Below are 23441 nucleotides of genomic sequence, written 5' to 3'. Positions count from 1 at the left end.
CAGATGACAGAACAAGGAGCGATGGGCTCAAGTTGCAACAAGGGAAGTTTAGATTAGATGTTAGGAAAAATTTTCTCACTAGGAGGGTAGTAAAGCCCTGGAACAGGTTACCCAGTGGGGGTGGACTCTCCATCCTTAGAAGTTTTCAAGACCTAGTTAGACAAAGCTTTGGCTGAGATGATGTAATTGGGGCTGGTCCTGCTTTGAGCAGGGGTTGGACTAGATGTGACCTCCTGAGGTCCCTTCCAACCTGAATTTTCTATGATTCCTGCTAATCTCTCCACAGGTGTTTAAAGACCCTCCCCATCATTTTTAATGGGCTTGATGTTCCACTATGCAAACTATCTTTTTTTCTGCAGTAGAGCTGTCTGTTTGCTGCTTCTGGTCATGTCAGCCTCCTATTTCACAGCCCCTGCAGACTCTTTTCAGCTCTAGGTAAATACCTTAACTCAGGCGTGGTCCTATTAACTTGGGTGTAAAAAGGAACTGACAGTGAAGTATTGCAGGTGGTGTTTAGATACTCAAGACAGCTAGATTTTGTTTTATGAATCTGACTGAGACACATTTAACTATAATGCCTAGGGCACTAGCAACAATATCAATATCGTCTTTGACTATTTGGATGATTTTTGCCTAATTTGATGGGGGGGGTGCTTAAAGTGGTACATAATCTAGCAAATCACTGCACGTTCCAATGGTTTTATTTGTTTTTGCTTTGATCTTAAACTGAATAATGTTGTGCTAGCACCCTAGTATCTTAATCAAGCTTCTAGTTTCTCTTTAGCTGGAGAAAAAACAATGTGTTGTGTTATCTGTGATGGTGTGCAACACAATCGATGTCTCCCTTTTCAAAATCCTAGATCCACCCATGTCTATTTTACGCAGGACAGGGTAGCACCAATGCTGCTGCTGAGCCCTGCTGATTCCATCTCTTCTGTTGTACTGTGACCACACGTTCAACTTTATCTCTTTACCACCATCACTGCCACAGCAAACTGCCTGGCATTCATACAATCTGCAAATACCTTTTGGATCCTTCACAGTGCAGACAAAGACAGGGGAATCGCCCTCTTCTAGCCTATAAGACCATACATTCCCCTCCACTGTTTCAACTAGATACTGTCTTCTGAACTACCTAAAATGTGGTGCAGGGGCACTACGTGCTGATCATCAGTTGCCACATAACCCCTCCCCAAGTCAGCTAAGTTTCAACAGTTGGTAGTGTTGGTTCGGGCATGACGTCCCATTGGTAGCGTTGATTCAGGCATGACGTCCTGGCTGTAAGGATTTGGACATGATGTCCTTGCTGTAATAAGAAGCATCATGGGATCTCTGATAGCTGTGGCTGGTCGGGATCTCTGTCTCAGCCAAAAAACGGTGCTGCTGAGTTTGTGTCCCAACAGGAAAAAAGCTTGCGTCTACAAAGGATGCCTCTTAATCTCACATGAAGAGTCTAAATCACTTGTTAGGGCTTATCTAACAAGGGGAACATCTCAGATTTGTCTCTTAGTAAGAAGTGTGCTTTTAGTGGAGTTTAATTTTGCTTCTCTCGGGTGTTCGCATCTCTTGATCTCAATTTTGGCAAACATCAGAAAGTCAGTTACATGCTTCAGAAGCTAAAGAACAGGAAACCCCCCTCTCCTGCAGCGCCCACCCCTTATTTCCTGTTTAAGTACATGTGTGGGAGAGCGAGAGCATCACAGAGGCCAATAACTGTGTTAAAAAAAAAAAACAACAAAGAATGTAAACAACAGCTGTCACGCTGGAAATTGAAGGTCCTGATCTCACTTGTTTCAGATCGTAACACAGCCTCCACCCGGCTCTGGCTAAGGCAGCAGTGGCACCGCAAGTAGTAACATACGGAAAAAGAAGGGGGTGGAGTAGGAGAAAGCTGGGATTGCTCACAGGAAAAACATCCGGAGAAGTCAATTTGTTGATCATCAAGAAAGGTAGGAAGCTAATGTGGTCGCTTTATCACTGTAAAAGCGTACTTTGAAACAGAGTGAGAGAGAGAAAGATCTCATGTCAGCTTAGGCAACCAGCAAAACGGGATTGAAGAAAGGCAGGTTGAATATAATTATACTGAAAAGCCTGGGGATACTGTGAAGTGGTTACTTGCGATCAGGTGGTTGCTTGTTAAAGATAGATATTGCTGCTGAGTTTGATGTGTGTGTGAACTCCCGTGTGCAAATAGTGACAGAACAGGCAGAGCAGTGACGCAGTAATTTCTCCACCAAAGGCAGGTGTGTATGTCTGGAAAGCACTGGAGCAAAGGTGTGACAGGTTTTCTGTCTGTTAGCTGGCTAACATGAGATGTCTGTTGTCTTGCCAAAGGCACAGGGTCTGATTTTTCAGAGCCGCGGCAGCTTCCTCCGGGAGCTACGGGAACTCAACACGTCTGAAAACCTGCATCCTTACGAGTACATGACCCTGACCCAGTGCGACTGAGTGAAAATTGGAGTGAGAGCTTTAGCTGGTCTGCGTCAAAACCCCCCCAGCACACTGCTATTGCCCATAGCTAAGCAATGGGTCAGGTTTAACCAAAAACATCTGTAAGAGCAGAAGCTGAATCTCAAACCACAAGGAAACATGGCTTCTTCCTTCCTTCCTTCCAGTAGCTCTGCATACCTGAGTTCATACGCACACCTTGGTACTTCGCTGTCACATGAGGCATCAGCACAGCCTGTCAGAACCCATGGCAGCAGCTTAGTGTACTCATTATTCACCTATCACCTGACATAGCTGGCACCTACTTGTAATATGGCACATGTGAATCTCCAGTGAAAGAACGGCACATCTCATGGGTGCCACAAATGAACTCACTATGTGTCTTATTTTTTATCAGCCTAGAGTTTGTCTCTTATGAGGCTCAGGGCAGGACTGAATGGGCTACATGACTGCGGACGAGCAGAAGCAGTAAAGGCTGGGTGGGCACGTGAGCACCCAGCAAGAGATCAGAGTACTGAACGAGGGTAGCATTTTGTTGATGTAATGTATCAGCAGCCCCCCAGTCGAGGAGAAATCCCCCCCCAAAAGCCAGCCAGCTTGGAGGTTCAGGACCAGAACCTCAAACTTCCCAGGCAATAGGGAGTGCTTGCAAAGGAGAAGCAGGTAGAAGCACAGCATGGGAGTGTGGTGTTGTGGTTAAAGCAAGGAGCCCTGTGCAAGTCTACTAGGTCTCATTTTGGTTCTACCTGACATCACTGAGTGAATTACTGGCAATATTCCCTGTGCCTCAGCTTCCTGTTTTGTGCACTGGAAAGCATGATCTAACCTCACAATGGGTATAAGTTACATTCTTCTGAAAGACATGATGTACGTGCCATTATTATTGCTATTGCTGTTTGTTTTATATGATGAGGCTATAGGAATCGCAATGTCTGACCAGAGCACTAGTTTCCTCTAGTCTGATGCCTTGCTTTGAACTGTCTGCAAGATCTAATATTTCAGGGGTCATTCCAGCCAATGTAGGGCTTGAGCAGACCTGTGACTCAAAGCCAAGCCATGCTGCGGTGCTTGTGAAGAAGCGTAGGGACGGAGCTCAGTAATAGATTCTGCTGAACTCCTCGGTGATTAAAGCAAGACTTGGGCAGAGTTGTTGAGCCCAGGTCCAAGCTTGCATTTCAGACAACCCTGCTCAGCTGCCTCATCCCCTCCACTGGCACCTTTCATTTGTGATTGAAGAGGCCATTGCTGCCCAGGTCTGAGCAGCTCCTTCCTAAGCTGACTGTAACCCAGAAGCCAGGCATTCCTCCACCTCCATCTCCTAGAAGCCTGCCCTAACCACCAGGCTAAGGCATAGTAACAGCCGGGGCGGGGGGATGTCACCCACCCCTCTATTCGAGCCGTGTCATTGTGCAAACAAGAATTCCTGGTTCCTTGGGCCAGGAAGAGAGTGCACAAAGGGACTGTGGTGGTTCGGACGCTCATTTGGGAGCGGGGAGACCTGGATCCCAGCTCCAGTGCTCAAGACAGCCCATGCTTTTTACCAATGACCACTTGGTGTAAGAGAGACAGACAGTCCTGAGAAGGCTCAGGGGATGATTTCAGGCAGCAGATCCCTGCAGATTCCTGCAGTTCCTGAGAGAGGCACCTCAGCTGCAGACAGGGCAGGATGATGTTTCATATGGCCCCCTAGCCTCCTCCTTCTAAGCCTGCAGACTAATTTAGATCCATTCCCAGCTGCCCCAACTCTCTGTATCAGGAGCCTTGACACTTCACACAGGACTAGATGGGTTCCAGTTTTGGGCTTTGTGGCACTGAACTTGCAGGTGCTTGAGTCCTTTGCTGGATCTGGTCTTGAGTCCTGGTTTGGAAAGTTCAGAAGGGAAATCAGTCATGAATAACTGTTCCAAACCATTGCCCTGCTTCTGTTACTGGTACAGAGACATTTGCTTGGCAAAAGGCAAAAAAAAGGAGACTATCTTGGCCCTGTTCTACATGGATCCTACTCAGCTAGAATCCCTTGTGTAATTAAAAAAAAAAAAATGAAGCGGCAACTCCATTACTGCCCTGAGAGAATGCCTTAAAAGTAACAGAAGCTGACACTTAATACACATGCCAAACGAGCCGTGCATCAGAGACTCACAGAACACTTTTCAAGCATCAAGTAAAAGAGCCGATAGTTAACAAGGCCCAAGAGAATTTGGGATTCCTGGCACTTCATGACGTAACTACAGTCTCTCTCTCCGTCTGCATTAGGACCCAGGAGTCCTGACTCTCACTCCTTAGTCACATCACTAGACATACTGCCTCTCTTACGGTGATAACCACAGGTCTGTGTAGAATGGATTCCTACCAAAACACACAATATGAGTGGGTCTGCATCACGGGGAGCATTACAAAGAGCTGTGTCTAGGAAAACACCCAGCTTTTCTTGGTGCTCCATCTGGCTCTCCAGACTCAAACCTTGACCTAGATGCACTGTGCCAACTCTTGCTGAATGACCATGCTATGCTGAGTAAGTTAATGGGCAGCTCACACTTGATTTTGGCAGGTCAGCTTTCTCTCCACCGAACGTTTGCAGAACCCAGAAGCTGAGCTGCCTGTGTATTTTCCTTGACACTTCTGGCCTTTTTTTACCTTGATGACCTCTCTTGCCTGCCAAGAGAACAGGGCTTGCAGCTCCTTCCAACTGTTGTGGCCCTGAAATTCTGACCAGTAATGGGGGAGAGAGCAGGAGGCTGGGCAGTATAACCAGATGCTTACCTAGGGTCCTGTGCCAACGTTATCAGCTCATGGTAGTACTCCAGGGCCTGTCTCCAAACCCCACCCTCCTTCTTTAGCTGCCGACACCAGCTGCAAGGACATTGATAAAGCCAAAACACGCACCCGCTGGTGTGTCCCTGCACACATGGTTACATAAGAGCATATGTTTGAACTAGCACCACCGCTCTGCCTTACTAACCATCTTGCACACGCATCCACTCATCTAGACAGGCACCTACAATTCTCCCAGGCACCCTGAAGCACACAGTCTCCTTTCTTGTGCTTCTTCCATGCAGCGGGGGCTGCTGCAAGCTGCGCTCTTTAAGCGGCAGTTGCGGAGGTGTCACTCCCCAGTGCAAGGGTTCCCCTGCCTTGCTGTGCCTCTTCACTTCCCGTGCTGCAATACTTTGTTTCTTCGCTAGGAGGAACTCTTGGGCAAAGAACTTGGCATTTCACAGGTGATACCAACCGAGGGGGTGTGAAGGCTGTTGCTCTGTTCTCTGGCTGTAGGCTGGCATTCTGTTCTGGATTCAGGAAACAGGCCTTGCTGAAATGAGGCCTGTACATTTTTTTAGATCACAGTAGTTTTCACTGGCATGAGTTCAGAGAGCAGGGAAACCCTGAAAACAGATGTGAAAGGAGGACAGAAGGCAGAACAATGGCCTAGGACTTGGGAAACCTTGATTCTGGGCCTAGCTCTGTCACTGGCCTGCCAGGTGACCTTGAGCAAGTCATTTTACTGCTCCATACCTCAGTTTCCACATCTGTAAAATGGGCACAGTGCTACTGACCTTGTTTGTAAAGAGCTTTGAGATCCACCTATGAAAAGTGCTATGTGAGTGCCAGAGGCTGTTGAGAGTTGCTAGTGGCTAAGGAGCCCTGGGAAGATTGTGCGAAGCTGTGTGTCATGGGTGGGCTGCCCGTGTCTTGCCTGCAGATAGCCAGTGTTATGGAGATTAGTAGACAATTACAGTTATAGGTACAACTATCCTTTCAATAGTGCGGTGAGAAGCAAAGCTAATTCCTGCTTCATGGCCCGAGATGGGGGACAGGGAGAGACTTTCCAGATGAGCAGGTTACTCCAGCTTTGCCCACAAGAAGGGATAGCATGGCAGAGTCAGGGTGTTCCTGGGGTAGTGAACAGGGCATGTGATGACCGGACTTGAGTACCTGCTATCCCCAGGAACGTGTTTAAAGGAAAATCAATCCTATTCAGGAGATCTCTGGTGGTTCCAAGCTTCATGGCTAGCAAGGTTTTTTCCCCCCCTGCTACGAAAGCTTCATTTGGTTTCTGCATTTTCTCCCATCTTCCCCTGAAGCTGTGGACACTGGCTGCAGCTCTGTGTGGAAACATGGCTGGGTTGCACTGGTACTTCTTCCAGTACTTAGAAACCTTGCAGATAGTTGTGGATGGGGCCTATTCGGGGTCAAATCAATTGCCAGATTTGGGATCAGGAAGGAATTTGTCCCTCGATCAAATTAGCAAGGCCCGTGGGTATTTAGCCTTTCTCTGTAGTGCATAGTGTTTAGCCTCCCTGAGATCCGCTGAGCACATTTTAACCAGACACATCAAGACTAGATACCTGTATGGAATACATGCTTTAGGCTGGGGATGTCAAAGATATGCCCTGCAGGCCAGATCCCGCCAACAGAGCGCTATTGTCCAGGCCCTAGTGCCGCAACCAGCTTTGCGCATCACATGCAGCATGCTCTGCTCTCCTTGAAGCACCACTTTCTGAAAGCCCTTCCTTTCTTTTCTTTTGCTTTGGTCCATGCAAGCACAGTGTATTAGGCTCGCTTTGACCAGACAGGTTGCCTTTTATTTCTGCAGCATCTGGATGAGGCAGGTTAAATCTGTCTCTGCTGCCCCCCTCAGTTCCCTCTCTCCTTACCAAAAAACCTACCAAAAGGTCGACATCTTTTGTCGCTAGAGGGCAGATTGTTACCAGGATAGTTGACTTTCAGATGTCTTCTGAGGTGTTACACTGGCAAAGAATAACCCTCCAGACTTAAAAACCCAGAAAAAAAATCCATTCTTCACCCATTAGCTACTGAAAAGCAGGAGATTCTTTTTTTTTTTTTTTTAAACAAATGCAGGAGTTTCCAGACTGGATCAGACCAGGGATTACCTAGTCCTGTCTGTATTGTGCTGCTGGAGAAGTGGCCGGTATTCAACATTCAGCGTGCGCTGATGGAATGACCTGCACAAAAAGACGTTCTCCTTCGCATGCTGCCCGATGGTGGGTGGTTTATGCGCTGGATAGCCATATAGTCAATATTTTTAGAATAGTTCTATCCAGCGTAACTCTGGATGCCATCGTTATTCATGTAAGTAACTGCCTGTTTAAACCTGCTAAACTGCTATCTTCACTAATAGCTTGACTGGGTTTACTATCCCCCTGAAGATGCAGTCCCAGTGTGATGCCCTGGCAAAAAGGGCTAAGATGGTATCTGAATATAGCAACAATGAAATACCAAGCAGAAATAGGGAGGTGATAATAACAGCTCAGTTCACATTGGTGAGACCATTCCTGCCATTTGATGTCCAATTCTGGTGTCTAATTCTCTTTTAAAAAGATATGGGCAAAGTATAGGCGATCCAGAGAAGAGCTTTAAGAATGGGCTGTGGTCTGAGTAACACCACCTTACAATGAATGCATGAAAGAGTTCGCTCTCTCAAGCTTATCCAAGATTGAGGCAATTTAATTGCAATTCTGTAAATAACTACCCAGAGAGAAGGTATTTGGTATTAGAGGGCTGTTTAATCTTGCAGACCACAGCATAACAGGATCCGATTGCTGGAAGTGTAGGTCAGCAAAGTTCAAACTGGAAAGATGCACATTTTTAACAGGGAACATAACTAATCGTGGGAACAGCTTCCCATAGAGCCAGACAGTTCTTCGTCTCTCGGAGCAAAAATGAAGCATCACTCTAAAAGGTTCTGCTCAGGTTCAACCACAAGTCTCTGGACTGGAGGTAGGAATGGCTGGGTGAGGTTTTATGGCCGGTGTTATGTAGGAGGCGATGGTGAGGTAGGTATTCGTCTTTCAGATAAAAAACCAGGACAGGGAGCTTAAGTGACTTTCCCAAGATCACAGAGGCAATCAGTGTCAGCATGAGGACTTGAACTCTTCTTGTCCTAGTTCTTAGTCCTGGGCTCAACCCTGGCCTCCTCCTTATTTGCTGCTGAGGCAACAGAGCTCCAAGGTTTCTTAACTGTTTCATTCCATCCACACACGACCCCTTGTAAAATCCAAGCTATGCATACGCCCAAATCGGACATTCAGGGAACATCTGTCCAGTTGAAAATGGTTCTGAGGATATTTCTGTTTGTGGGACCTTTTTGATTCTAACACCAGGTTAGAAGCACTTCATGTCGATTCTGTTGAAAGCACGTGGCTCCAATTTTGACTCACAGTGCCATGTCTAATCAACCAGGCATGCAGACCCACAGCTAAAGGCCGCCCTGCATTTTGCTGCCGAGAACTATTACAGATCACTGGTCAGCTGGCCCTGCCTCATCAGTGACTCAGTGAGATTTCTGTTCTGTTCTGTTCAGTTCTCTCTCCATCTGCTTGCAGCTCTGGGGTCTGAAGGTTAATAAGATCAGCTATCCTGGGAAAGAAAGCATATGGTCACTGGTAAGACCAAGGTTTTTCTTCCTGGAAAGGCAAAGGGAAGTGGTGTTTTGGATCTTCTGGGAGAATACATCATAGAGAGAGCTGGGTGATGCTAGTGGCATCACATTCTTCACACTAGTGTGGGGAAGTATGGGTCTCCATTCTGTCTTGCCCTTCAGTTGGAAAATACGTTGCTGTTGATACCCCATTAAAGAATATTTCTGATCTTCACCCTCCCTGTCCTCCTCCTATGTCTCAAGAGAAGACTAAGAGGGGATTTAATAGCAGGCTTCAACTCCCTGGTGGGTATTTCCAAAGAGGCTGGAACTGGACTGTTCTGAGCGGTGGCAGACGACAGAACAAGGAGCAATGGGCTCAAGTTGCAGCAAGGGAGGTTTAGGTTAAATATTAGGAAAAACTTTCTCACTGGGAGGGTAGTAAAACACTGCAACAGGCTACACAGAGAGGTTGTGGACTCTTCATCCTTGAAGGTTTTTAAGTGCGGCTTAACAAAGCCCTGTCTGGAATGATCTAGTTGGGGCTGATCCTGCTTTGAGCAGGAGGTTGGAGTAGATGTGAGCTCCTGAGGTCCTTCCAACCCTAATTTCCTATGATTCTGCCTTTCACCCCTGTCTTGGCCAGGGTCCCTCCAGGGCATCTTGCCAGAAGGCTCAGGCACTTCACTGCTGCAGTGTTTTACCCACTGGTCTGAGCATCCTCACAAGTTATACCAGGTACCTTGTAACCAGGACATCTCCCAGGGATTCCAGTGGCATGGGAGATACAGCACGGAACACATAGCCATGAGTGAAGCATCGCTAGTCTTTTGACCACGGCTTTCTTTTGCCATGTCAATAGCTGACGGCAAATACCATCGCCTGGGGCATTTAAAACAAGACTAGAAAAGCCTTAAAGAACAGACTGCTTAGAACAGGCCTGCATTGCCCCCCAGGATGCATGGACCATAGATCATCAACTTCTGAGGTCCTTCAGGGTAACAGCAACTCTCTGCATGTTGCGTCCTGTACAGTACTGAATGTGCTGCTGCTTTATAATAATGGAGTAGATGACACAATAAAGTCATTTCTGGTTCATTTCTCAGCATGCTCCAGCCATGGCCTCCAGGGTAGCGATCCCGACACCTGATGTGGGGTGCACTGCCAGCCTCCCAAGTCTCCACATACCCCCAGCTGGCAAAGATCCCCATCCTCATCCTCTCAGCAGTTAACATAGCCTTCACTTCCCTCACAAGCAGCAATAACATGAAAGAGGAAGCTGAGCTCAAGGACATGCTCTTTAACAGCTCCTGGACCCAGCATTTAGAGGCAGAGGAGACATCTGGGCTCAGAAACCCAAAATGCTTTCTCCTCTTTAGTGCAGATTGACTGCTGCATGCAGAATTTTATCCCTCCTTCTGCACCCTCCCACCCCTCGAGCTAGGAGCTCTGAGGCACAAGGCTCACCTGATTTGTCCCCCATGTCTCTCCTCCTAGTGCACCATGACCAGAAATGTGTCTGCACCACAAGCCTCAGCACCAGGGCTAATGCCTTCTGTGCTGAAGCTAGTCAGCTGCAGGGTCATACAGTGACCCCTTTGTAGCAATGCTGGTGGGGGGGACTGTCTCACCCTGCCTCTAGATTCAAACCCTCCCAAATTCAGAATCCACCATTTGGGCATTTTCTTGAGCATGAAGTGGCAAATGCAACTGAATTAACCCCGTGTTTGCTGAACTGAACCCCAGATCATCTGGGGTGAGTAAATGTGAAAGTGACTTTGCTACCCCAGTGCCCCACTTGAGTCACAAAAGAGGACCATGCCTTCGGAGCACCGGTGAAAGTGCTGCAGCACAAGGTGGGCATCCTCTCCCTGATAAACCTGGAAGCGGAGCTCACAGGAGGACAGGGTGATGCCTGCCTCCTTTCATGCCTGTGCCAGTTGTGCCCCTCCTTCTGTGACTAGCAGCTTGCCAGAGGAAGCCATATCTGCTTCGGAGCCTGAGCCACAGTGGTGCTCAGACTGTGCCTTTGATCGCTTTGCAAAGAGCAAGGTGTTGCTGGCCCTGTACGGTGACAGTCTTCCTCCTGAGGCCCAGCATCGACGGTGCTCTGACAGAAAAGGCCACTTATCTCTCAGCACTTTACCACATTAGGGTTTCTTGCCGCTGTCTTTGACAAGCATCTAAATTATCTTCAGGAAACCACATGGCGGGTGTTGCCTTAGCAGGGTGTCGGGTGGGGGAGGGAATCCTGCTTCTCCAGCCTGAGCATCCCGGGGAAGTGTAGCTAGGTGCAGGCTGCAGGGGACCTGATTTGGGGAAGCAATTTAGAGCACTCTACCTGAGTAGAGCGCAACTGTCTGCTATTCCCGTGTAAGAACTGTCAAATTAGCGGGACTGGAGCAGCATGAATAATTCCCCCAGCAGCCTCTGGGATGTGCTGTGTGTGGTCTAGACTGGCTGGTACTTCAAGGCAGATCTTTCTGTAACTTAGAAGCATGCTAGTCAGCTACTGGGAAGACTTCCCCTAATGAAGTGCTTGAAGGCTGATCCCTGAGGGCACCTTGCTGAACTTTTGTTTAAGCCCCAGACTGCTGGAAGACCGTGTGTTGCATCAGTAAGCTGAACTCCAAGACCATGTGCTTTCAGTTCCACATGGGAGCAAGCCTGTCACAAGTTGAAGCCAGAGATTTTATTAGCTATTGGAGATGCTTTTGGTGCAGATGGGTGAACCCCAAAGGGTTCAGAAAATTGGCACGGGGATGAGCAGAGCTGGGTGCTGTTCCTGCCTCTGCCACTGACCATGTGTAGTGGGCTTGGGTGAGTCACTTCATTGGTCTACACTTCTGTGTTTCCTGATCCATGCAATGTGTGAAGGCCTCTGAAAAGTATGAGTGAAAAAAAGCTAAGTTTTATTGCATCTGCAGACCAGCACTGATGTTCCTAGCAGCTGCCTGGTTTTTCCCAGCTGCAGGCTGGAAAGGCAGAGGCAAAATATAAAGTCTCACAATGCCATGAACTCATCAACAGTTCTAAACATGAGCGTATTGACTTGAGGCCTCAGGTTTGGGCTAATTCTTAGATGATCAAATCCAGCTCCCCCGTCCCCACCCTTGGGTGCAATCTGAATTTTCACCAGTGAGGTACCAAATGGCGAAAGATCCCAAAAACGGACAACTGTACTTTATGCATTCAAATCAGGAAAGGATCCTCACGGAGACTCCCGATGAAAAAACCTAATGCAGGGTGTTCAAAAAGGCACTCGAGCGTGAATACTGTCCCTTTAGCCCCCTTTTTCCCGGAGGCCAATCTCCAACAGACCTCGTTGATTTTAGTGGGAGAGTTAGTTGAACGGATCCTCTGAAAATCAATATGTAGCTGTCTATGAAGTGCCCTCCATGTTACAGCGAGTGCCTACTTAAAGAGAAGTCAGACTTCTAAATGCCTAAATACCTTTGTGGCTTTGACCTTGATTCATGGGAGGAGCCTCTGCTTATTAAACATCTTGGAGAGACATTTGGACTGGCTGATTGCCTGTGTTAGTGGCAGATGTTTGGGTCAGGACCAAAGCAGGAGTAGAGAGCAGGAGCCAGACATGGGACACAATGGACAGCATATATAGCTCATAGGAGCCAGATGAAGGACAGAATAAAGAGGCCGTGAATCTTCTTCTCTGGGCAGGGATCAGAGCAGAGCTCTCAAGCTAGCTGGAAGGGAACAGAGTGTCCGTGGTGTGTAACCAGGTCCACATGTCACTCAGAGAAGCCCAAGAAGGTCCCTCTTGTGATGCTGAGAGTTAATTTTCACGGGTAGTTGTAACATGTGGCAGTTACAGACCAGAAAGGCGATTCCTTGTTTGGCTTCACAGAGAGGCCATGTCTCATTCAGCCACGGCGGTCTGTCAGCCACAGTCTTCTCCCACTGCCTACCAATGACCTTGGAAAAACCCCTTGGTCCTGGGACAAGGAGGAGTCACAGACTGGAAGGGACCTCAGCCTCCTGCACGAGTGCTGTGATGCAGGAACGTTGCTCCTAAATCATCCCTGTCCAATGCTAATCTAACCTCTTCTTGAAATCCAAGTTTCCCTTCATTTCAGTAATAGTTTCCCCACAGTTCTCCACGAAGAGACATCTCTTGGTTTTAACATACCTGCTCCTTACCCACTCCCTACCTCCCCACCACCAAGGGGAAAAGGAGGCTTCAGCCTCAAGGACATAGCATGAAATAAGTTCAAGACATGGAACAGCTTCCTTTTACCCCACAATTATTCAGGGCCTTTTTTTCTCAGTCATCCTCATTCACTGCCTAATCCAAAGCCTCTCGAAGTAAGACCCTTGAGTCATTTTAGGGTCTACGAGGAAATCTGAATCCAATCCGCTCTGAAACCTGGGATCATTCCAAACTCAGAGTTTAATGCCATGCCTCAGACCCCTTTTGCACTTATTAGCCAGGCCGGCAGGGTTTTTGCTATTAGCGGGACTTCAGAACAGCAGAAAGATGGAGAGACACAAACAGACGGGCAGAGATAGGGGCTGGTGGCAGCTGTTCAGGATATGCTGCTGATTCTGTGTAGCCCATCTCCCACCCTTTTTGGAAATGGATAGTAAAAAGAGAGAGAAATAGCAACTGATAAAGCCTCACACTGACAAGCAGCTCTGCTCCAAGCAAGCTGCGACCCACAGCCTGTCTCTGGGGATCTGCACCAGCTGGGAGACAATGATAGGCTTCATTGCTCGCTCTGTCTGTTCTTTGCTCAGCTCTGGGGATGGTGACGGATATAATCTCCTTTCCTTCCTCTGTCCCTCCCCTCCTCCTTTATGTCTCTGTTTCTTCCTCTCAAGGTCTCTTTAGCCCCTGTTAACTCGCTCCAGCAGATTTAGCAACAGCCCTCGGCCTGGTCGGGTGACTGACCCAACCACTCCCCGCACACAGACACTTGGCCTTGGTGTCCTGGGGACTCCACTGGGAGGGGCCAGGCTGGCCAGGTTTCTGGGAAATCCCATGGTCATGCTAAGGGAGAATTTAAAACAGTTACAATAAGGTAAAAAGATGTGTAGGTAGAAGCGAGGGGCACTGGGATAGGATGAGACCGGGAGCGTGGAGCACTCCCTACGGTGCAGGCAGACCCCTGCAGAGCAAGAGCTGGTGCTACTCGAAGATGGGGCTCTGCATCTGTGCCGGAGCGGCTGTGAGGGGCTTCCTCAGACTGGACGCAGTAGTATCTCCCTTGGCTGACACCAGCAGAAGGTTCCCTGGGGCTGTGGCAGATAACAGGACCTGTGCCAGGGTCAGAGGAGAGACAGGGGTCCCTCTGTCAGGCAAGGAGGAGAGTACAGTCAGTCACCCACCCTGGCGATCTTCAAAAAGCATCTTGATGCCTGTCTTGCTGGGGTCATCTGATCCCAGCAGTCTTTCCTTCCCAAGTGCAGGGGGGCTGGACCCGATGATCTGCAAAGTCTCTTCCAGCCCCTAACATCTATGAAACTATGAGACTCCCTAAGGCTGGCATGGAGTCTGTGCTACAGTTATGGGGGAGAATCCCTTAGGCTGGGAATAACTGGATCTTCATCGGCATCAAATGAGGAGAAGGGTTGGGAATAATGGGGTCTGTGCCAGGATCAGATGAGAGAAAGGGGTCCCTTAGGCTGAGACTGAGGGATCAGGCAAGGAGAAGAGTCCCTAAGGCTGTTATGGGGTCTATGCTACCATTGTGGAAGAGAATCCCTCAGGCTGAGGATCTTCATGGCAGGAAACAAAACAGGAGAGGGGTTGAGAATACAATGTGGACATTGGAGTCAGGAGTGGACTGGCCAAGTTCGCCGATGACACCAAACTTTGAGGCAAAGCATCCACGCCAGAAGATAGGCGGGTGATCCAGGCTGACCTGGACAAGCTCAGCAAATGGGCAGACGAGAACCTCATGGTGTTTAACACCGAAAAATGCAAGGTTCTCCACCTTGGGAGGAAAAACCTGCAGCACCCTTATAGGCTCGGCAGTGCTACGTTGGATAGCACTACAGAAGAAAAAGACTTGGGGGTCATCATTGACCACAAGATGAACATGAGCCTCCAATGCGATGCTGCGGCTAGTAAAGTGACCAAAACGCTGGCGTGCATCCATAGACGCTTCTCGAGCAAATCCCGGGACGTCATTCTCCCCTTGTACTCGGCCTTAGTGGGGCCGCAGCTGGAGTACTGCGTCCAGTTTTGGGCTCCACAATTCAAAAAGGATGTGGAGAAGCTTGAGAGAGTGCAGAGGAGAGCCACGCGCATGATCAGAGGTCAGGAAAACAGATCTTACGATGACAGGCTGAGAGCCATGGGACTCTTTAGCCTGGAAAAGCGTAAGCTCAGGGGTGATCTGATGGCCACCTACAAGTTTATCTGGGGTGACCACCAGGATCTGGGGGAACATCTGTTCACCAAAGCGCCCCATGGGATGACGAGGTCGAACGGTCACAAACTCCTGCAAGACCGTTTCAGGCTGGACATGAGGAAGAATTTCTTTACTGTCCGAGCCCCCACGGTCTGGAACAGCCTGCCAGCGGAGGTGGTTCAAGCGCCTACATTGAACGCCTTCAAGAGTAAATTGGATGCTTATCTTGCTGGGATCCTATGACCCCAGCTGACTTCCTGCCCTTTGGGCAGGGGGCTGGACTCGATGATCTCCCGAGGTCCCTTCCAGCCCTGATGTCTATGAAATCTATGAAATAATGGGGCCTGTGCTGGAGTCTGGTAGGGTGCAGGTGCCTTCTGGCCCAGACACACAACAGGGTCTGTTTTGGGATTCAGTATTCAGGACTGGGCATCCCTTCAAAAGCTGGGTAAAGAGTGCGTCCAAATCAGCTTCCCTACCCATAGCCCAGGGTCTGTGCTGGGTGGCGGACTCCTAACAGGTCTGGGGGCTCCCAGGCTCTGTCTGCTGTGATGGTACAGAGTTCCCACGGCCCCTGCAGACAGCCTGTGGCTTCAGGCTATGCGAAGCGCTGCAGGTCACACTTCACCTGCAAACAACTGTCACCACTTGCAATCTCATTTTCTTTTCCTTTCCATAGCAAGTGAGCCAGGTCCCCCCATCTGGCTGTGGCGGTTAAACAGGTTCGATTTAATCATAGCACGATACAAGAGGCAGAGCAGGGAGAAACAAGGGGGGGAGCACCTGTTCACCTAAAGACAGTAGGCCAGGTTCTGGGTCACGCTGCGCGTGCAAGGGTGCCAGGAAAACCACAGCCAGCAGAGAGGGCGCAGGGGGGAAGTTAGCTGCCCAGATTCTGCTGGGAGTGGAAAGTCAGACGGTAGGGACCTCAAGCAGAGAGGCCTTGTGCAGATTACATCACAGGTGGAGGGGAAGCACAGCAGGCCACTGCCAAGGCAGTGGGGATTGAGGAGGTGCGGGGGGGTGGCAATGAGTACACTCGTGATGCATGTCCGCAGCGGCGCTGAGGAAGCGCCAGCTTCCATGCACTGCTCTCTACCCTGGACCAATGGTCACTAGCAGGAATTGCAGGCAGGAGGGAAAGCTGGCCTGTGGGTACAGGCCAAGGCTGCTTTTGCAGCGCCACGGTGCCTGCATCGTTAAAAGTGCTCTGCATCCTTATGCATCAGGCTGCCTGCCAACTGCTGACTGCTTGAGGGCAGGAAGTATCTGTCCCTAGAGGGTGGTTATTCCATAATTGCTCACAATGGGTTTCCTTGCCGATATTTCTGAAGAAGAACACAGGCCGAGACAGGATCATACACACTACAGGCTTCTAGTTTGGCAGCTCATGCGTTCTCTATTTGCCAAGCCCAAATGTTTCTCCGCTCCAGCACCCTGTATCACAGGTGCCTGCAGCAGGCCCATCCGATTTGCTCCCTACAGGGGGAACAGCTGCAAAGCACTGAGCTAAAAAGAGAAGGGGGAAGGTTTTCCTCTCCTTGAAACTTTAGATTAATGCAGCAGGAAAGTCAACAAATACATCGAATTAAGGGATTAAGGGCAACGGTAAGGAATTGGTTTATATTCAAGTAAACACAAACTTCAAAGCTGAGATCTAGTATCCCCTCCCATCTAGTCTGGGTAGTCTGCAGTGGATTACCTTCCACTGGCAATAAGGAGGGACTGAACTGGTTTCCCCTAAATTTTCAGCCAAATAGTTTTTTGTGCCTCCCTGGAACAGACCCTGGGATCTCTCATCTGGAACCAGATGCTGTGTTATCTTCACTTTAATGGAACAATGACGGAGGCCCATACTCTGAGCTAAGATCCAGCCTTTGTCTATAAAAAAAACTGGTCGCATGAAAAGGTTGCTCCTTAGTCAAGGAATTTGTGGATTCATAGATTATAAGGCTAGAAAGGACCGTTGTGAGCATCCAGCCTGAGCTACTGCATAACCCAGGCGATGAGACCCTGCTGAATTCGTTCCTGTTTGTATCAGAGCCAAACTCTTAGAACAACAGCCAGTCTTGATTTGAAAAATGTTCAGTGTTGCAAATCTACCACTACCATTGTGCAGCCATTACATCGGTTAATCACCCTCATTGCTAATAATGTATCCCTTATTTCTATTCTAAGCTTGTCTAGTGTCAGCTTCCAGCCATTGGATCTTGTTATATCTTTGTCTTCTGAGTTCACAGATTCATAATTGTTAGGGCTGGAAGGGACCTCACGAGATCATCGGGTCCAGCCCCAAGTCAGCTTGGGTCAGATGAGCCCAGCAACGTGAGCATCCAGGTGTTTCTTGAACATATCCAGCATAGGTGCTTGCACCACTTCTGGGGGGAGTCTGTTCCAGACTCTGGAGACTCGGACAGTAAAGAAGTTTTTCGTTGTGTCCAGTCTAAAACAGTCTTCCAGCAGTTTGTGACCATTAGACCTTGCTTTCCCTTGGGGCGCCCTGGTGAACAGATGTTCTCCCAGTTCCTGATCCACCCCCCTTATATACTTATAGGCTCCCACCAAGTCCTCCCTGAGCCTATGCTTCTCCAGGCTGAAAAGCCCCGTGTCCCTCAGCCTCTCCTCATAGGGCCTGTTCTCTTGGCCTCTAACCATGTACCTGGCTCTCCTCTGGACTCTTGAAGAGCTCTTCACGGTCAAATTCCCATGGTGCAGGAGAAGTTGGTAACATAAGACCGTGTAATAGCTTGAGGCTACATCCCCTCAGCGATGCCGAGCACACAGAGGCATGTCAGGAACGGAAGGACACGTGTCCCAAATATTCTGCACCCAGGCTTTCTGACCTGCTGGAGAAATGCATAGAAAGCTGTTATGGTTGCACGACTTTAGGGCAGCCCTAAGGTGGCTCTCAGTTCTGTCAGCATACGGGCAGGCCCCAACCAGGCCCAAAATATGGGAGGAACGACAGTGGCTTAAAACAGTTCCCTTTTGAGATGCATCACTGGGGACGTGCAGCTCAGGAGCAGGGCTTCAGAGCTGGGAGAAGAGAGGGCTAGAACCCGAGCTGCCCACGTGCTTTGGATCCCCCTGCCGGGAGCCAAGCGCACGTCCCTCCGAGACGGACCAGCCGTGCCATCCAGTTGGTTCACGCAGCATTGGGTTTCGTGCTCCTTTTCTTCATTTTTTTTTCCTGTGCGCGTTAACTGAGACAGCAGTTTCTCCTACCCCCCCCGACCTGATTATCGATGAAAGCAGATTTGACATGCGATAGGCCCCGAGATAAAAGCAACGTTACGAGAGACTATAAGCAACGGCTCGGAAAAAAAAAAACAACACAACAACACAAAAGATCTGAGCAAGGCGGCGCAGTGTCGGGTGTCACTCAGCCCGGCCTCTTGCCAGCGCTCAGGTGCAATGGGGAAGAGGCCACCTCACAGGAGGGTTAACTCGCAGAGGGCCGGGCAGGATAGAAGCCCTGTTCCAAAAGGTTTTGAAATCTGATTTTGCTTTTTTGCAACTGGGTGAAGTTTATCAACTTCCTATTTGAGAGCAGAAGTCAGAGCTGCTGCAGGAAGGCTGCTGGCTTGGCCTTCTGCAGCCCGTTTTCTCGACATCCGACACCCTGAAACCTGCTCCTCTGAAACAACAGGAGGCTTGGCAGGAGCTGAGCAGGAGCCGGCCCAGAAGGGAGCAGGCAGAGGTGTCACTGTTCGGTGCCCTGGTTGAGGGGTCCGAGCAAGCTTTAATTCACCTGGAGACGCAAAGACCTGGGCAGGTGCCGCTAGGTGCAGGGACTCGGGGCTGCAGCCGTAGTGGGCTCAGGCTGCTGCCGTAGCCCCACACAACAGCTTCCTGGGCTCCCCAGGCCAGGGGTAGCACTAGTCTGGCTCTCTAAATCTGTGCCCGGGGCAATTGTCCCCCTCGTAGCCCACGCCCAGTTACAATACTAAGAGCAGATCTAGTGCTTGCTGCCATGCCGGCCTCTCAGACCCTGGGGGTCTCTTCCCTCCACAGTCTGAGAGAGGCCCCTCATGCCTGATGAGAGTGTAACCCTGCATTAGCACTGCTAGCAGCATCTCTCTGCTGGCATTGCCTACGGTGCCCAGTGTAGCCTGACTGACACAAACCCCCAGTGCACACAGGCAAAGCCACGAATTTAGATCAAGGGAGCTCGCCCGGCAGGTTTCCTTGTTTGTTCTGGGGGCTGACACTGACAAGGCTCCTCCACATGCAAACATACATGTACACATGCATTCATGCACGGATGTGCTTGGGGCCTCTTCCTCCGCCTATGGAAGCACAGCTGGGGCTTGGCTTTGTGAGAGCAGTTCATTAACAACGAGTGGGTCCCTTTTATTCCTGACCTCAGATAGCTGGTGTTTCACTTCTTTTCTCAAGCACTCCATTTTCTAACACACATGCACACGCTCGCTTGTTTTCTGGAAGGAAAGGGCTGGGAAGGGAGGAGTGCAGATGGGAAGTATTGTGGAAAGTACCTCACAAATCAGCCCTGTTTTAGGTTTCACACCAAGCCAGAGAGAAGAGTGAGATAAAAGCACTGTCCTCTCCCCTCTCTGCTGTACTTAATTCCATTAACGGTCAAGGCTAGATCAACCTCTCCATTGGAAATACCCACAGGCAGACACCTAGCTAGCCCCACCCCACCTTCAGAGATTTCCCCAAGTTATTCCACCAGCTATTGCTATGTCAGCGCTTCACCCATGAACCCCCTAAGCATTATCTCCCATAATAATTATCCTGACCCATGAACCTCCTAAGCCCCAGGTGGCTTGGAGTGGCAGGTGACCCCCACATCTCCAGGTTGCAGGGCTGGATTTGTGCAGAAGAGTTCCAATCCCGTAACCTTAATATTGCCCTATCTACCTCCCCCTCCCCATGTAATTAATGCGGTCAGAGCTAACCTGAAGATTGGCACAATGAAGTCTCTATTTTGCCAGGTTCTCTAGATACCAGTGCCGTACAAATCCATGATAATAGTACAAGGGCCCAGCAATGAGGGCACAAAAGAGGACTACTAGGGGGACTGAAAAGAACTGAATAGAAATACCTGAGTATCCACGTGTATATACCAATTTCTAGGTTTTGCGTGATGTTCCATACTACTGCGCACTTGTAAAAGTCTCATTTCATTTTCTCTATCTCTCTTGTATTTGCATTTTGCCTTTATCAATGCCATTGAATCGCTTTGAAAATTTGATATGATCTCATCCCATGACAAAGGGCTACACAGGACGTGTCTTTGCCAGGCCTAAATAAACCTCGATCATGGCAGAGGATCAGCCAGCACAAGCTCAATTTTTAAGATGCTGCATTTGCTTAGCACCTCCAAAACGGTGGTTTGCAAGTCTAATTTAAAGAAGCCTCTGTGTTTGCAGCTAGATATGTCTTCCTCAAGCACCTAGCTTCATGTGCAAGGTCTGGGGTATGCCACATTTGCACATGCAAAGTGATGGAAGAAGGGGAATGGAAAGCCATTTGGGGTGGGGGGCACCACTGCAGTTTTCAGCTGTGCACCTAACCACCAATCTGTGCAGGTGAATGTCTCTTTCAACGTTGCTGAGCATTTATTTTCCATTTCTTCATTTATACTGTGCAGGAAGTAAACAGTTTTAATATCGTTACCGGCCCTGGGCTACAGACTGATAAAAATAGGTTTGCATGTTCTAAAGCTAAACGAGCCAAATTCTGCCTCAAGTTGCGTGTGCCAGTTGAAGTCAGTGGGTTTGCAGAGGGGTCTGCAGATTTGGACCCAGTGTCTTGTTCCTTGATCTGTGATTCATATTCACAATTTCTCCTGTTAGAGATGTGGCCCTTTGTGCTCAAAAATGTAATGCTTCAGAGCCGCTCAGCTCTTTGTAATGCCTGGGAGCCCAGCAGTTCTGTACGAACACCCATGTCTTTTCACACCGGGCACCTACCTTGAGACCTGCTGGGCTTGGTTTGTCAAAAAGTTCAGCATTCACTCTTATTGGTACCAGTGGAGCCACTAACATTTCTGCCTTTGGAAGATTTGTGCCTGAACCGCCAAAAGGAAAATTAGATGGCAAATAATGTCCAGCAAAACCCATCGGGGAGTCCCGTAGTAGCTGGCTGCAGAGAATCAGCACATTATCATTGTTTGTTCTTTTCATTGCTGTAGCCCCTGAAAGCACCAGTTGGGACCGAGGCCCTGTCGTACTAGGGGTTATACAGTCAAAGTGGGAGGACTGGGCTCTGTCTCAAAGGGCTTTACCACTGGAGGTCATGTAATATGGGTTATGTCTGAAAATGAAAATCAGCAAGCTACATGGATGTAACAAACGGGTAGCGCAATCTGAGTAAATTGACTGGTCTAGAGCAAATCATGTCTCCGTGGAATGACTTATTTGGGGGTTTCCAAAACATGTTATTCTTGGTCTTTCTGGAGGCCTCTGGTTTGAAGAGCATTTGGTGCAGAAGTCAGGCAAGGTTCTTTGAGCAGATGTGATATGTTTTATTAGGCCAACTGAGTAGTTGGGAAAAAAGGCCTTAGCAAGCTTTCAGGAGCAGTCGCCCTTCTTCAGGCATAAGGGGTCTCTGCTGTTCTGAGACTCCAAGGAATGAGACAAGCTAAAAGTGTGGCAGGATGTCAGTGAGAATGTAAATAGGTAGAAATTAGGAAGACAAAAGGTAAAGCAGGGGAAAAGGTGGGGGGGGGGAAAAAAGCAAAAGGTGAGTCAAGGAGACTCTATAGTAATAGTGATTCAAGGTAGAAAAGAGGCTGTCTGTGAAAAAGGAAATAGCTGGAAATTAGGAAGACAAAGAGCAGAAAAGGAATGGAGGGGAGGGGAGAAAATGGGTGAGGGTGGGGGGCAAGAAAAGTGTAAAATGTCAGGTCTGGCACGTTCCTGATGAATCAGATGTCAGGCAGGTTGTAATATGTCATAAATCCAATGTCTATATTGAGTCCATGATTTTTTGGATCCAGTAGATTTATGGAGTGAAGTTTGTAGGCTCATCTACAAAAGGTGTTTTGGAAGTTCCCTTTAAGGTTTAAAACTGTGTGATCAAAGAGGGAGCGGTTGTCTTGTCAGAAATGTGCCCCCACAGGTAGTTGGGTATTCTTGTCTTTGATAGATTTTCGGTGTGCATTCATTTTGGTGCACAGTTGTTGTTTGGTTTCTCCAACGTATTTTCCATCAGGGCATTTGGTGCACTGGATGAGATGTATTACATCGTAAGGTCCAGGAATGGTGATGGATCTGTTGTGGGGTGTAGTTATTGTGGAGGTGGTAGAGATGTGTTAGCAGGTTTTGCATTTCTTGTCCAGGGTGTGGCTTGGGTCATCGGGAGTTTACTTCTGGTGATGAGGTTAGCGAGGTTCAGTGCTTGTTTAAAGGCTAGGATGGGTGATTTGGAAAGATCTCTTTAAGAATTGGGTCTTCTTCTAGTATGGGGTTCAACTGTTTGAGGATTTCCCATGTAGGTTCCAGGGAAGGGTGATATGTCGTAACTAATGGTGTGTGATTTGTGGGGATTTTCTGTTCATACTGCAGCAAATCTTCATGTAGTATCCAGGTGGCTTTTTTCAAAAGTGTGATCTGTCTCTCTGGATGAGTTGGCTGAAGGTCCTTTTGAGATTCGTGAGGCAGCAGTCACGGGTATTCTCCTCAGTGCAGATGTGGTGGTAGCGGAGAACTCGGTGTGTTTAGGGTGATTGCTGGTTCCGTGTAGGTATAAATGTTGGTCCGGGGGTTTCTTATATATGTGGTGGTTTGCATTTTACCATCTTGGGTATTGATCATGGTGTCCAGAAAGGAAATACTGATGTTGGAGTATTCAAACGACAGTCTGATGGAGGGGTGATGATTGTTGAATGTTTGGTGGAAATCAGTCAGACACTGCAGGGTTTTGGTCCAAATGATGAAGATGCATCTCAGGCACAGTAAGTTTCTGATGGTATAGGTCTTCAGGAATTCTTCATAAAAAGTTTGGCGTATTGTGGGGCCATTTTGGTGCCCATAGCTGTGCCCGTGGAGGAAGTGTTGGTTGTTGAAACCGAAGTGGTTGTGTTGTGAGGATGAAGTATATGAGTTCAGTGATATCCTGAGGTCAGTACTCTGAGTTGTAATCTTGTTCTTGTAGATCTGTGAGGCAGGCTTGGATGCCATCCTGGTGCGGGCTATTGGTGTATAAGCTAGTGACATCCACGGTGGCTAGGAGGGTATTGCTGGGAAGGCGGTCGGTGCTTTTGAGTTTTC

General features: G+C 48.7%; 1 protein-coding gene across 2 annotated transcripts in view; it reads left to right on the top strand.

The window, feature by feature from the left end:
- The first annotated feature begins 1735 nt into the window (after positions 1-1735).
- The window catches only part of CCND3 (cyclin D3), a 64480-nt gene continuing 42774 nt past the window's right edge, over positions 1736-23441 (top strand). The window contains exon 1 of one of the 2 annotated variants that reach the window (XM_090024921.1): positions 1736-1949. The gene's annotated coding sequence lies outside the window, so the exon portion shown is untranslated. The remainder of the gene's footprint in view (positions 1950-23441) is intronic. The other variant, XM_090024923.1, reaches the window with a different exon arrangement.

Source organism: Crocodylus siamensis, chromosome 13, assembly GCF_052110815.1.
Source record: "Crocodylus siamensis isolate JL-2025a chromosome 13, ASM5211081v1, whole genome shotgun sequence".
Lineage (NCBI taxonomy): Eukaryota > Metazoa > Chordata > Crocodylia > Crocodylidae > Crocodylus > Crocodylus siamensis.
This window is presented reverse-complemented; position numbering and strand designations above follow the sequence as displayed.